The 14,539-nt window shown below is 41.5% G+C and overlaps 1 protein-coding gene and 1 pseudogene across 1 annotated transcript in view; one reads left to right on the top strand and one right to left on the bottom strand.

The window, feature by feature from the left end:
- Nucleotides 1–2,822, bottom strand: part of PHF20 (PHD finger protein 20) — a 102,845-nt gene extending 100,023 nt beyond the window's left edge. Inside the window, exon 1 of the mRNA XM_054573821.1 lies at nucleotides 2,729–2,822. The gene's annotated coding sequence lies outside the window, so the exon portion shown is untranslated. The remainder of the gene's footprint in view (nucleotides 1–2,728) is intronic.
- A 1,496-nt stretch (nucleotides 2,823–4,318) lies between these two features.
- Nucleotides 4,319–4,417, top strand: LOC129071031 (uncharacterized; annotated as a pseudogene).
- The last annotated feature ends 10,122 nt before the right edge of the window (nucleotides 4,418–14,539 follow it).

Here is a 14,539-nt window from a genome sequence, read left to right on the forward strand (position 1 = left end):
TACATAGATAAAGTACCAAACAGGCAAATAAAGAGACAAAGTACCTGTTCACTTTCTGTATACCATATTTTATTAGGTACTGCTCACTCAGACAGACCTCCAATGTTTTTTAATTCATCTGGTACTTACTAATGACCAAATGATCAAATATGATCTATTTCACATCCTGAAATAGCACAAGTTAGCTCTAGGGCTTTCATGAACATGAAATATAATATAAAACAGTTTACTTGTTCTGAAAATACAATAATGATTAATTTTATTCAAACTCCAACACAGTTCAAACACTTCTCCACAAGCCCCATTAATTCCTACAGGTTCCTGGGAGTATCAATCATTAAATCCCCCCAGCATCCATAAGAAGCAGGTGCTTGGCAAACATCCAAATGAGATTCAGAAGGACGTGGTCCTAAAAATGCAGTCTTTTCCTGCCTTGTCCTGCCAGGGTAGCTTCTCAGGCCCAAACTCTCTCCCCCACTGAGGCCTCATACAGCTGCACACTCAAGTACTTCTCAAAAGGGAGAAAGGTCAGAGGTGTCATTATCCCATAAGCACTTGGAATTCCAGCTGTGGAGAAATTAATCTCGTTAAGGGGTTTAGGCTGAGAAGCCCGGAGTAAGTTCCAGGAAGACAGACAAATACAAAAGAAAGAACCTACTGAGAGGCTCTCAAGAGACAAGAGATCCCAGATATTTGTAGATTTTAAAGTGGGGTTGGGAGCATGGCTTGGTGGATGAGAGGATGATGGGCAGAGATAAGGCTCCATCCCCCACCCCAGGGACAAGAACAAAAAGAATGACTAGGAGATTCCTCCAAATGACCAACCTCTTTTCTTGATAAAAGGAAAGAAAGCCAATGTAGGGAGGAAGTTTTTGAGCTGAAAGCAAGACTGGACGAATCTCCTGAGGGTTTTTTCCCCCGCCAATTCAGGGAAATAAAGCAAAGGAGAAAACAGTAGTCATCTAACCAGAATGTTAAAGGAAGCAAACCACCAGAAGGATTAACAGTCCTGTGAATAACCGACGATGTGAGAGGAGATTCATTCCCAGTTTAAACTCAGCACTTGGGGCATCAGATAGTCCTAGACTTGAGGCTACCTCCAGCTCTAGGGGAAGAAAGTTAAAATCTGTAGAGCCACCACTAAGCAGAGCAGTGACCAAAGAGTTACAAACAAGAAAAATGCCTGGCGACAGGGCAAACCAAGAGAGAAGAGTTCCACTCAGCAGAAAGCAGAAGGATAAAAGATAGAGTAGACACAGGAAAGAAAACATGCAGGCACCCCCTTAGGAGAGGGAATCCTGCCTTTGGGGAAGGGGAATTCAAGAGGTGTGGACTGTAGGAAGTGTGCTTAGGGAAAAAGAGGCCACAGTAGCAGAGAAAGTACTATGCCAAAGATACTCATTCATCAAAGGAAGAGGAAATGGGTGCACTGACTAGAAAGGGAGAGCAGCTAGAGAGGGAACTGGGGCTCCAAAAATGTAAGGAAACTAAGGAAACAAAATGTTTGGACAGCAGAAAAATCCCAAAAACTATGGGCCATCGCCTGGGAATGAGAGGGCTCAAAAAAAAGATGTACCTTACCAGATTCAAAAAGTTATCAGGGAGCAGCTGCACCCTGAAAACTGTAACCAAAAGGGGTGCATCCTGTACATTTGGGGAATACAAGAAACAAATACACTCTCAGATATGACAATGAGTCTCCCCCAGGAAGTAAGATAATTCGGTTTGGGAAACTCATGAAAAAGGGTGCAACCAACTACAGCGACTAGAAAAAGGAGCGAATTCCCTTGTTTGTGTAATTGACAATATGTAACCTTTATCTTCAGGATTTGGATCTCATTTTCGGTAGTCTCTGAAAATAAGGTGCACCTCAGATTTGAAAAGTTGGGGAAAGGAAGTGGCCCTTAAATTTAAGAAATTCTGGAAAGCACGTTGCCAGATTTGGGCCTGAAAAGAAGTCTTCCCTGGATTTGTGGAAGTAAGTGCCCCAAAACTTTGGCTATTGGACCCCAGACTTGAGAGACTCGTTAACAGGCCGAAGCTCCAAATTTAAAAAGGGAGTGCTTACTCAGATTGAAGCCTCGAAAAAGGAAGTGTCCTCCCAGTTTGGGGGGCCTGGAAAAGGGGGTACATCCTCAGTTTGAGGGGGTTTTGGAAATTGAGATAAACCTCAGGACTGGAATTTAAAAAAGGGGTGCCCCACCCACATTTTCAAAACTAGAGAAAGGGTACACTCCCATAGTTGGGGGCTTGAGAAAAGGGGTGTGCTCCCCAGAATAGGATAAAGGAGTAAATTTTTTTTTAAAGCAATCTTAAAGAACAAGGCAACACGAGGAGCTAGTGGTGGAGCTCTCGGGGGCCACAATACTCAAGCTCTGGCCCTAGCGCTTACCCCCAACCCCCAACACGGCCCGCTCCGCGCCCCGGGCCCGCACCCCGTGGCCCAGCCCCCTCGGCCGGCGCTGATTGGCCTAAACGGCCGTCACTCCGTTGGGAGCCCTGGGGATTGGGCGCTGCTCGCACGCCCGCCACGCTCTCAGCAGCGGTCCCCGGGCCTCCCTCCGGGCTGGGCGAGACGGGCCAGGCGGGGAGCAGGGCCGGGCAGGGGACCACAGCGGTGGTGGCGTCCGTCACCGTCCCCGCTCGCACGGCACGCGCCGGCGCGGACCTGCCCGGACCCGGCTTCGACCAGCCGGCTTCACCTCACCGCGCCTCACCGCGAGCTCACCTCACAGCCCCGCTCCGGCTGCGCCGCTTCAGGACCAACCGACAGAAGGACTCTGCGTGCTGCGCACCACGTGACCCTCGGGACGCGCCTAGCGTATCCCCCGCCCCCCACACACACGCACCACCGCCACCACCAAGTGACGCAGAGCCCCAGCTGCCCCGCCCTCGGTCCCGCCCAACCCGACTACCATGGCGACGGCTCGGGCGGGCCACGCCCACTGCCCTGAGGCGCGGGAATCCGGCCGACGCCCTTGATCTAGAGCTCGAAGTGCCTACTCACCTGTAACCCCGAAGCCCGGGTTTGGACACTCCATCACCTGTTAATTCTTCCTGCTGAATACATCCTGAAGCCTTACACTTATCTCCATACCGTTGCAATACCGCAGCATAGACCACCATCACGTCTCTCGTAGATGATGGTGGTCCCTTTCAGCCTCTTCATTACTATTCCCCCCTCCAATCCAGTCTTCACACACAGACAATGGAAGCTTTCAAAACGCAAATGTAGTCACAGACATCCCCTGCCCAAAGCCTGTTTCTCACTGTTTTTCAGATTAAGATCAGTGGGGTCTTCACAGTAAACCTATCTACCAGGATCTTGAAAGTATGGACCTAATCTGCTTCTCACATTCTCACATATCCAGCTTCCCCAGTTCTCAGCCGCTTTCAAGTCCTCAAACGAACTAGGTTCCTTTCTATCTCAGGGCCTTTGTACTAATTCCTCCTCCACTTTGTCTCATTAACTCCTAGGAAAGGATTCCAATTGCTTGGGTTAGGAGGAGCTGTTTTTTTGCCTCCGGGGACCAAGAGCGGAGTTGCACCTACCCCAATACGTTCAGGGATGTTTTCCCAATAGGACTTGGAAAGTCCCAAGAAGAAATGCTAAACATTTGTAATTTAAGAAGGCAATAAAAACTTTGATTTTATATTAGAGAGATGACAGAACAGCCAGGTTTTACTTCTTAAAACGTAAATCTAACCATGGCACTGCCCTGATTAAAATAACTAATCGATCTATCTGCATCCTCCATGCTGCCCATCCTCTAGCCACACTGACTTTCTGTCAGTTTCCATGCCTCTTTCCAAGCTCTGTGCCGCTGCTGGGCCATTTAACAAGCTCTCTCTTTTTGCCAAGCTGACTCTTCATCATGTAGGTCTCAGTTCATCTTCTCAGTGAAATCCTCTTTGTCTACAGTATCTATAAGTCTTTCCCTCTATCATACACCTCAACCATGGTAATTACAGTCTACCTTATCACTTCAATTTTCAACACAGTTTGTTAGTATTTCCTTTGTGTGTTCTTTGGTCATATTTGTCTATATCCTGAATTTGAGTCAGGGTCTATCTTGTACCTACTGAACTCTCAGAACTTGACAAATAATAGATGCTGTATGTGTCTCTGTAGAAAGGATGAAAGGAAAGAGAATAATATTGGAAACAATTGGTAGAGTCTCCATGACCTGAGTCCATAGGGGAGGTGCTTTTCATATCAGGACAGAAGACCGAAGAGGGCACACTACCTCAGCTGAAGTAGGACAGAGGGCAGTGCTTAGAAAGAGGTTCTGGGAAACCAGAGACAAGAGCTTCCACTGTGCTCACTTCTGAAGCACGTACACAAATGTTATACAGAGAAGATCAGTATGATCCCTGCCCAAAGATAACATGAAAATTAGTGGTATTCCATATTCAAATAAAAAATTAAAAACTTCAGGAATTTGAGGACCAGAACCACCAGCATGAATGTTGCCAAGTACTCAAATACAGGAGAAACAGACCTTCCCAGGACTCCCTAGTTTCCATTAAGATGATGTTGCTCAACTGTTAGTGACTGTGGTGGTATGTACAGAATTTTTTGCCCCACAACCACAGTAATCTCAAGAATCCCAAACTCTGTAGCTCCGTATAAATATAACATGTTTCTTCATTATTTGACCTGCATGTATTGAGACTGGGGTTAAGTTGGGCACCAAAGAAAAAGAGCGCAATAAAGTTTAGGCCCTGCTTTCAAGGAGCTTATAGCCTGGTAAAGAAATTGCCACAACTTGTAAGTCAAAATTCTTCTTGTCTGTTACAAGCACCAGCACAGACACTGTTGCAAGTACAAGCAAAAGAAAAATGTAAACGAATATGTTGTTGGGGCCCAGAACATCAACAATCCATTTAAGTATTGGCCAGGAGCTGTGGTTGATTGGTCAATCTAATGTCACATGGTAAAGTCTAGGCTGGCAAGGGTAGAACAGAGAAACAATCTCTCCCTAAAATTATCCCCCAAAAGCCCTGGCTGGTGTGGAGTGGATTGAGTGCGGGCTTATGAAGCAAAGGGTCACAGGTTCAGTTTCCCGTCAGGATACATGCCTTGGTTGTGAGCCAGGTCCCTGCTTGGGAGCATGAGAGGCAACCAATCGATGTTTCTCTCCCTCTCCTTCCCTTCTTCTCTCTCAAAAAAAATAAATAAATAAAATCTTTTAAAAAAGAAAAGAGTATCCCCCCAAATGGAAACAGAGGAGAAAATTGATGCTGGCCGGGTAAAAATAAAGGTACAGATATGAATAAAGTACCTTGGGAGTTAAACTCTTTCTAATTAAAAACACCTGCAGAAACCTAGCTTGCTAATTTCCAAACTGAACCTTCACTGACTGCTAGCTAGCCATAGAACTCCTATTTGCAAAGTTCTAGTCTAAAGCCCAGATCTTACCACTGCCTCCTTGGCAGCATCCACATTTCTGCCTTAAGATCCTCCCAGCATCTCATTAGTAGTTAGTCTTAACCTCCCAATTCTTTCTTAGATAAAGCCTGTCCTTAAACAGCATAGACATTTAACTGAAGTTCCGATTAAATGAATGAGTGAAAAGATTAACTGTATAGTAGTCTCAGTTCCAGAGAGTATAATCTATTGCTGAGAATCTAACAATTTAAGAACTGTGGTCCCAACCCATAAAAGGATAGCTCCACAATTAAACTCTGCATACACAAGGTTTACAATAGTATAGGAGGTATTCAATATCTGCAAGGAAGAGTCGTTTCTCTCCCTAAGCATCACTTTTCTTCAACTCTAAAAATGGGATATCTACCCTCATAGAATTACCACATTTAATTTAAATAACACGAGAAAATGTACTGTAAACCATTAAGTTCTGCATAAATTTTCTGATTGCTTTCTTACTGGACTTGTTGTCTGGAGTGTTCAAAACATCTCTAGCTAAACAGAAGCAGAACTAAAGACCTAACATGAGATAGGATATTCAATTAGAAAAATGATCTCTCTTAGCTTCTACCCAACAAAGCTTTATACTCTACACTTATGTAACCTAAGGCATTTACACCCAGGTAAGGGAAAGGAGGAAAACTAAAACAGTAAAGCAAATCCCTTAGCTGAGATCCACAGACTCCATGTACTCAGAGTAACACCAAACTTGAGTATGTCAGTCTCCAAAGCAGGAACTGGAGTATGATATCTGCAGCACCAAGCTGAATATGAGAACTCAGGAAGCCGGAAACCACAGTCATAACAGCATCTGAGAGGTCCAAGAACCTACACAAGGCGCCAGGGGCCCAAGGAAAGCACGTTGAGTCTTGGTCCTGGCCTAAGGCCTGCCGGTCTAGGCCTGATGGAGAGTTACTGAGCTCCCCAAGTATTAGTACTCTCCAAGTGAGGGGGAGAAGAATTAGAAAGGAATTCCAATATATTTCCAGCATTTTGCGTGATTACAGGGAAGGAGGGACAAGAGGAGAAAAGAACATTTTTTAATTCTTGTCTTACCACTAAAAAGAGTGATAAAATCCACTAGACTACTTCAAAGGTAGAGATTATTTCCTATTCTCCTTTGTCTCTTGGGAGCCCCAGTGCCTCGCACTGTTCCTTGTAATTTAAGCACACTTAATACATGTTTCTTGTGGGTTAAAATCATGCCAGCTCAGAGATAAAGAGGAAGGGGGAGGAGTTTAGCTTCAGACTAAGGGAATGGAGGTTATTGAGAAGTTGATTAAATAAACAGTCTCTAAATCTGTAAGGTACTCCACTTGTTATAATTTAATTTTAAGTAGTTAGTGCTGTTACACAGTCCAAATATCAGAAACTACATAAAAGATATATAATACAAAGTCTCAAATTCTTATCTCTAGTTGGTCCTTTTTCCATTGGTAACCACTACTCCTACTTGCTTATAAATCCTTTCAGGATATCTTTATGCATATACAAGCAAATTTGAAAACAAGTTCAAATATATTTCAATCCTTTTACACAAAGGAAGCATTTATATATGTAGTTCTCCACCTTACTTTTTTTCACTAAACAACACATTTTGGACACCCTACGACACATTTTGGACAATGGTATAAAAATAACCCTCATTATTTGTTTTTGTTTACTGATGCATAGTATTCCCTGTGTGGATGTACTATAATTTGCTCAATCCATTTCCTATTGAAGGACATTTGAGTGTTTCCAGTCTTTTGCAATTTAAAAACAATGTTCCACAAACAAAAAGAACAGCACATATGTAGACAGAACTGCAGTCTAAATTCCCAGAAATGGAAGATCTGAGCCACAGAGATACATGCACTTAACAATTTTGATAAACAAATAGAGATTCCCCCAAAGATATAACTCCACAGTTGCAAAATGTGTCACAAGTAATCTGTTATGTATAATAATTAAAATCCAGCCACTTAGAGCTGAAGAAGTAAAGTGGTTTCAAGATTATTCCTATTATATTATTCTCACTTACTTGCATTCCTAATAGGAAGAGAAATTAGTAATGTTCCATTTTTCCAGTGAGACATGTGTATAACCCACTGCACAGTCACATATGTCACACATATAAATGTCATCATCATATGTCTTTAAAAGAGATATTTCTGAAATTACCTTCGTAATCTTGTTGTAGGGAAAAGTATCTTTAAGACATGGAAAGGATAAAACATTAAGGAAAATATTACAAATTCAACAGCATAAAAAATTACATTCGATCCACAGATATACATCTATACATAGATGGTCTCAGGGAGGTAGGGAAATGAGAGAGGGAATGGAGGCTAAGAAAAAGTTAACTCAAGCAAAGACAGGTCATTCATTTTGTTCCCAATATTTAGAAACAACACCGCAGTAATTCATTCCCTTACTGATAGTCATTCACAACATTTCCACTTGTTACAAACAACACCTTAATAAACAGCCTTGTACATTCAAAAAAAGAGAAAAAAAGTGGGGCTATGTCTGGCTTAATGAAAATTGTGGACCAAAAAACAAACGTATGATTGAATGCATGAGTGTAATTACCTGCATTTGAGGTTTAAAAAAGGTGGAGGTGGTGATGGTGAAGAATGTTGGTAACTGGTGTTCTGCAGTCTCACTGGATTCCTTTTGACTGTTTATTGACTCGCTAAAACCCGAAAGCTCTCTTCCCCTTCTCTATTGCCCCACATTTGCGGGTTTGAAAGCTTACCTCCTTGACATCTCCCTTCTCAACCCAGCCCACAGGTTTTTTGGGCCTAAAACAGTACCTGAAGTCCAATCTAGATTCCAAATTCCAGGCTCTTAATAGCACCACCAAAGGAATTCTCTGGATGACAGTTACGAAGAAACAGGTAGTGGCAGGTACTCTCACATCTAATTCTACTTTTCCTTGTTTCCTGCCTATATCATTGTCTTTTTTGTTTTTCTTGCTACTTCATGAGCACTTTTCAGGCCTTTATGTTTTTCAAAGGTTTATTTATCCTAGTTGCTAAATCATCACCCTTCTTCCTCTCACTCTTCTCCTTTTATTTTCAGAGGAGACTTTATATTGAAAAACATAAAAATAGATGCAGAAACCCCTGTATACCTGGCTAAAGTAAAAATTAAAAGTTCCATAAACATCCAAATGATGAAACCTAATGAATATACGAGAGAGCTAGATTCGGCCCACATTGAACTTTCCCTGCTCCAAGGGGTTTCTGTCTTCCCACCAGAAGCCTTAGGGTCAGATCTCTGACTTTTCAGAAGCAAGATGAGGAAATAAAAGCCATATTTATGTTTCCTATAAAGTTTCCAAATTTCCCTTTCACCCCTACACACTCACCTTTGCGTGTCTCCCCTTCCTTTTCAACTTCAAAAGTTACCCTTTTTGGCCCTGGCTGGTGTGGCTCAATGGATTGAGTACCCCCCTACAAACCACAGTGTCACCTGTTCAATTCCCAGTCAAGGCACATGCCTGGGTTGTGGGCCAGGTCCCCAGTTGGGGACGTGCAAGAGGCTACCACACATTGATGTTTCTCTCCCTCTCTTTTTCCCTCCCTTCCCCTCTAAATAAATAAATAAATAAATAAATAAATAAATAAAATCTCTTTAAAAATAATATTTATTGAACATTCACTGTTTGCTAGGCACTGTGCTAAACACTTTAATATTTACAATAATCCTTGAAAAGTGGTCCTATTTATTATCATCATTTTGCAGTTGAAGATATGAAGGCCCAGAGAAGTTGCTTGTCTAAGATCACATTGTTAAGAATAATTTAAGCACAGACAGTTTTACTCCAGATTTTATGCTTGTTAATCTTAAACTAACCAAATTCTCAGTAGAGCTTTCCCTATTTCTTCTGCCCCACTCTCTCCAATCTGACTTATTTGCTGAACTATTCAAGTTACTATTCTAACAGTAATCACAAAGTGATCCTTCTAAATAAAACATGTCAGATCATCCACTCCTCTGCACAAACGAGTCTAATGTTGTCTCCTCTCTATTTGAAAGCGAATCCAAAATCTTTACCTACAGGCCCTTCTTGATTTGCCTCTTGTGTTCCCCAGCTCTCTGACCTCAAATTCTCTTCTCTTTGTTTTGCTCACTCCAGCAACACTGAATTCCTTGCTTTTGCTTGAGCACCCTAAGCACACTTCTATCTAGGGTTTTGTACTTGCTGTTCCCTCTGCCTGGAAGGATCTACCCCTGGAGATCCATGAGACTAACCACTTCATTTTCTTCTGTTTTCTTTTCAGTTGTCATTTTATCATAGAGGCTCTCCCTGCCACCCTAAATAAAAGTATCCTCTCCTTTCCCATTTTTATCCTCATTTATTTTTCTTCAGAGTGCTTATCACAACCTGATGTATTAAATGTCTTTCTGTTAATAATCTGTTTTATATCTTTAGAATTTAAAATTCTTAAGGGCAGGGATTTTATTTTGTTTATTGCTATATCCTACTGCCAGTGTATGGAGTGGGAGTGATGCCTAACAGGAAATAGGAGCTTAATATTTTACATGAATGATAATATGAAGCAATATTTTTGAAATGCTTCCATTATGTTTATTTTCTTATTTTAATCTTGATAACAACCTTATGAGATTTAATAACTTTTTTTTAAGATTTTATTTATTTATTTTTAAAGAGAAGGGAGCAGAGAGAGGGAGAGAAACATCAATGCATGATAGATATATGGATCGGTTGCCTATCGCACGCCCCCAAGTGGAAACCTGGCCCAAACTCCAGGCATTTGCCCTGACAGGGAATCAAACCAGTGATCTTTTGGTTCACAGACTGGTGCTCAATCCACTGAGCCACGCCAGCCAGGGCTAACAACCCTTTTAACGTGATGTTCAAAACTTTTCAGTGACCTATGAACAGCTGGCTCTCTGAGAAAAAAGAAAAGGTTGATTAGTAAGATTTGCAGATATCTGTGGTGTTAATATTCTGTGGCTGATTTCAAACTACCAATGTGAGATTAACAGGCTCACAAAATTCCTGGATGTTTAATAATCAGTTCATGAGCTGATATGAGCCCACTTGCAGCACACAACTGCTACTGTTCTTAGCAGAGTGTAGAAAAGTTTTCACAAATTAGCCTTATCTTTCCAATGGAATCTCCTCTAACTCTCCAGCTCACCCACACTGTACACTTTCAAACCATACGGAATTCCTGCCTGTGTGAGAACATGCCCTGCTTGTTTATATTAAATTGTCATTGAGCAATGTGCTCTATTTCTGAGAAGTTCTTTCATCTTTCTTCCATCTGCCTCAGGACTGATCTATTTCCAAAGCAACCCAAACCAATTCAACAAAGAGTTAAACAACCAGCACATTCCAAGCAGCATGCTAGGGACTGGGAGATAGAGAAAAAGGAGAAGCAGTAGATGTTCTCAGAGTAGCTCACAATCTGGTAGTAGTAAAGGCAAATGTCTAAGAAATGAAGTTGAAGTACAATAGAACAAGAGCAATAACGTAGGGTTGGTTGAGTCTAATAAAGGTGGATAGAATTAAGACCTCCCTTCCTGGAGAAGTAAAACAGAAATATCTTTAAGGGCAGACATTTTCTAGGCAAGAACATAACAGGCAGTTTGAAACTCCTGAAACAGGTTAAGAAAATGGTGCAAGAAGAATGATAAGGCTTCCTCAACTCCCCAAACCATCATTAGGAAACTCTATTGCACTCCATTATAGCAAAATCTCCAAAGGGCAAGTTGTAAAAAATTAATGAGTGGATCACAATCACAGGAAGAAATACAACAATAAGTCCACATCTTCTTTTGTTTTTTATGCTCATCAAGGACATTTTTTCATTGCTTTCAGAGACAGAGGAAGGAGAGAGAGAAACACCAATGCAAGAAAGAAGCGGTTTTTGGACTTTCTAGCCAAGATGGAGGTGTAGGTAGATACACTTTGCCTCCTCACACAATCAAAAGAAGGACAACAACAAATTTACAAACAAAAAATAAACAGAACTGCCAGAAAAATCAAACTGCATGGAAGTCCAACAACCAAGGAGCTAAAGAAGAAACATTCATCCAGAACTTTAGGATGGGCACAGACAGGCAGCCAGGGCAGAGAGGACACACGGCAAGGCTGTAGCTGGCGGACCAGGCGGTCCTACATCTGCATGTGGATAAACCATGAGGAACAGCTGGGGAGCGAGACAGACCATGTAATCCAGGGTTCCAGTGCAGGAAAAAGAAAGCCTCAAAACCTCTGGAGATAAAGATCTATGGGGGTTACAGTGGCAGGAGAAACTCCCAGCTTCACAGGAGAGTTCGCTGAAGAGTCTCACTGGGTCCTAGAATGTACACAAACCCCCTCACCCGGGGAATCAGCACTAGAGGGGCCCAACTTGCTTGTGCGTAGCGGGGGAAGTGTCTGAAAGCTGGCTGAGTGCCAAGCAAGCAACATTGTTCTCTCTCAGACCCCTACTCCATACACAGCATCACAATGTAGTGACCTGGGTTGCTCTGCCCTGGCCAATACTTAAGGCTCTGCCCCTGCCAACATAACAGGCATTCTGAGACAAGAAATATGGCCCAAATGAAAGAACAGATCAAAGCTCCAAAAACAGAACTAAGTGATGAACAGATAGCCAATCTATCAGATGCACAGTTCAAAACACTGGTACTCAAGATGCTCACTAAATTGGTTGAGTATGGTGGCAAAATAGAGGAAAAAGTGAAGGCTGTGCAAAGTGAAATAAAGAAAAATATACAGGGAACAAACAGTAAAGGGAAGGAAGCTGGGATTCATATCAACAATTGAGACCAGAAGGAAGAGATAAACATTCAGCCAGAGCAGAATGAAGAAGCAAGAATTCAAAAACATGACAAGAAGCTTAGGAATTTCTGGGATAACTTTAAACATTCCAACATTCAAATCATAGGGGTGCCAGAAGGAGAACAGGAGGAGCAAGAAATTGAAAACTTATTTGAAAAAATAATGAAGGAGAGCGTCCCCAATCTGGCCAAGGAAATAGGCTTCCAAGAGATCCAGGAATCTCAGAGAGTTCCAAAGAAGTTGGAAGCACACACCAAGACACATCATAATTAAGTTACCCAAGATTAAAGATGAGGAATCTTAAAAGGAGCAAGAGAATAGGAGACAGTTACCTACAAAGGAGTTCCCATAAGACCATCAGCTGATTTCCCAAAAGAAACCTTGCAGGCAAGAAGGGGCTGGGAAGAAGTATTCAAAGTCAAGAAAGAGAAGGACCTATATCCAAGATTACTCTATGCAGCAAAGCTATCATTTGGAAGCTATCAAGGGAAGGGCAGATAAAGTGCTTCCCAGATAAGGTCAAGTTAAAGGAATTCATCATCACCAAGCCCTTATTATATGAAATGTTAAAGGGACTTGCCTGAGAAAAAGAAGATCAAAAACTATGTAAACTATGTAAAATGACAACAAACTCACAACTATCAACAACTGAATCTAAAAAAAAAAACAAAAACAAAAACAGAAACAAACTAAGCACAGGAACAGAAACAACTAGAACAGGAACAGAATCATAGAAATGGAGATGGGAGGGGTACAGGGAATAAGCAGCATAAGGAGTAGGTACAAAATAGGCAGGGAGAGGTTAAGAGTAGTATCAGAAATGGAGAAGCCAAAGAACTTATACTTACGACCCATGGACATGAACAAATGTAGGGGGATGCTGGGGGGAGGGGCAGTGCAAGGTAGAGAGGAATAAAGGGCAGAAGAAATGGGACAACTGTAACAGCATAATCAATAAAATATATATTTAAAAAAAGAAAAAAAAATGCAAGAAAGAAGAACCTATTAGTTACCTCCCGTACGCACCCAGACCGGGGATCGAACTTGAAACCTAAATATGTGCCCTCACCAGGGATCAAACTTGCAAACTTTTGGCAATGCAACAATGCTCCAACCAATTCATCTATGCCAGCCAGCGCTATTTATTGATTTTTTTTTTTGAGAGAGTGACAGAGATAGGCATCAATTTGTTAATCCTCTTATTTATGCACTCATTGGTTGAACCCACAACCTTGTATCTGGACAATAATCTAATCAACTGAGCTACCCAGACAGGGCATTCAGTCCACATCTTGAGAAATGTTTGCCAAAACCTTAAACCTCTTTGTTGTCAGTAAATTTAGGCCAACAAACTATGCATTTTGTTGATAGATCAAAAAATGTCACAGAACTTGATCGACCTGATTCAATCAGTACAAACATTGGAAAATGTAGCAAAAACCATTGGAAATGACAAAGCAATGTTGGTGAGATGTGAAGAAAAGTACACAAAATAAATATATAAATACCATATAATAAAAATAATAAAATTGACACTGATTGTCAGCACCTGTTTATGTGCTTTACTTGTATTAACTCATTTAACTTCTGCCACAATTCCATAAATTATGTCATTTTATAATGGGACTATTATTATCTTACACAGATATTTCACAGATGGAAAAACTGAGTCTTAAGAGATTAAATAACTCACTCAGTGTTACAGACATACAGTGGAGTACTGGACCAGCTTGTACTGGCTTGCAAGAGCTGATTATTAAACATTCAGTGGGTAGCTTAAAATTGGTGTAGTGGGAGTGTGGGAATATTTACGCTATAGATATTAGCAAACACTGCACATCAGACTTTTTTTTAGAGCAAATTTACCAGCTCTAAGACACCATTGGCAGTATTAGATATTCCAGGTCCTGGATATATAATAATGGTGGAAGATGGACAATGAAATAAACAAATAAATAAAATATATGGCATTTCAAAAGATGACAAGTGCTATTGAGAAAAATAAAGTATCAAAGGAGAGTGAAGGTGTTTCATTGTAATGTGGGCATATGTGTGTGATTTCACATGATTATGAAAACAAAAACCTATAGGCCTTAAGAAAGACATTAAGAATTAACTGGAGCCCTGGCTGGTGTGGCTCAGTGGATTGACCACTGGCCTGTGATGCCAAAGATTGCCAGTTGGACTCCCAGTCAGGGCACATGCCTGGGTTGCGGGTCAGGTGTCTAAGAAGCAACCAATTGATGTATCACACATTGGTGTTTTTCTCCCTCTCTTTCTCCCTCCCTTCCCCTCTCTCTAAA

The sequence above is a fragment of the Pteronotus mesoamericanus genome, unplaced genomic scaffold (genome assembly GCF_021234165.1).
Source record: "Pteronotus mesoamericanus isolate MK-2021 breed Mesoamerican mustached bat unplaced genomic scaffold, CSHL_Meso_final contig_25, whole genome shotgun sequence".
NCBI lineage: Eukaryota > Metazoa > Chordata > Mammalia > Chiroptera > Mormoopidae > Pteronotus > Pteronotus mesoamericanus.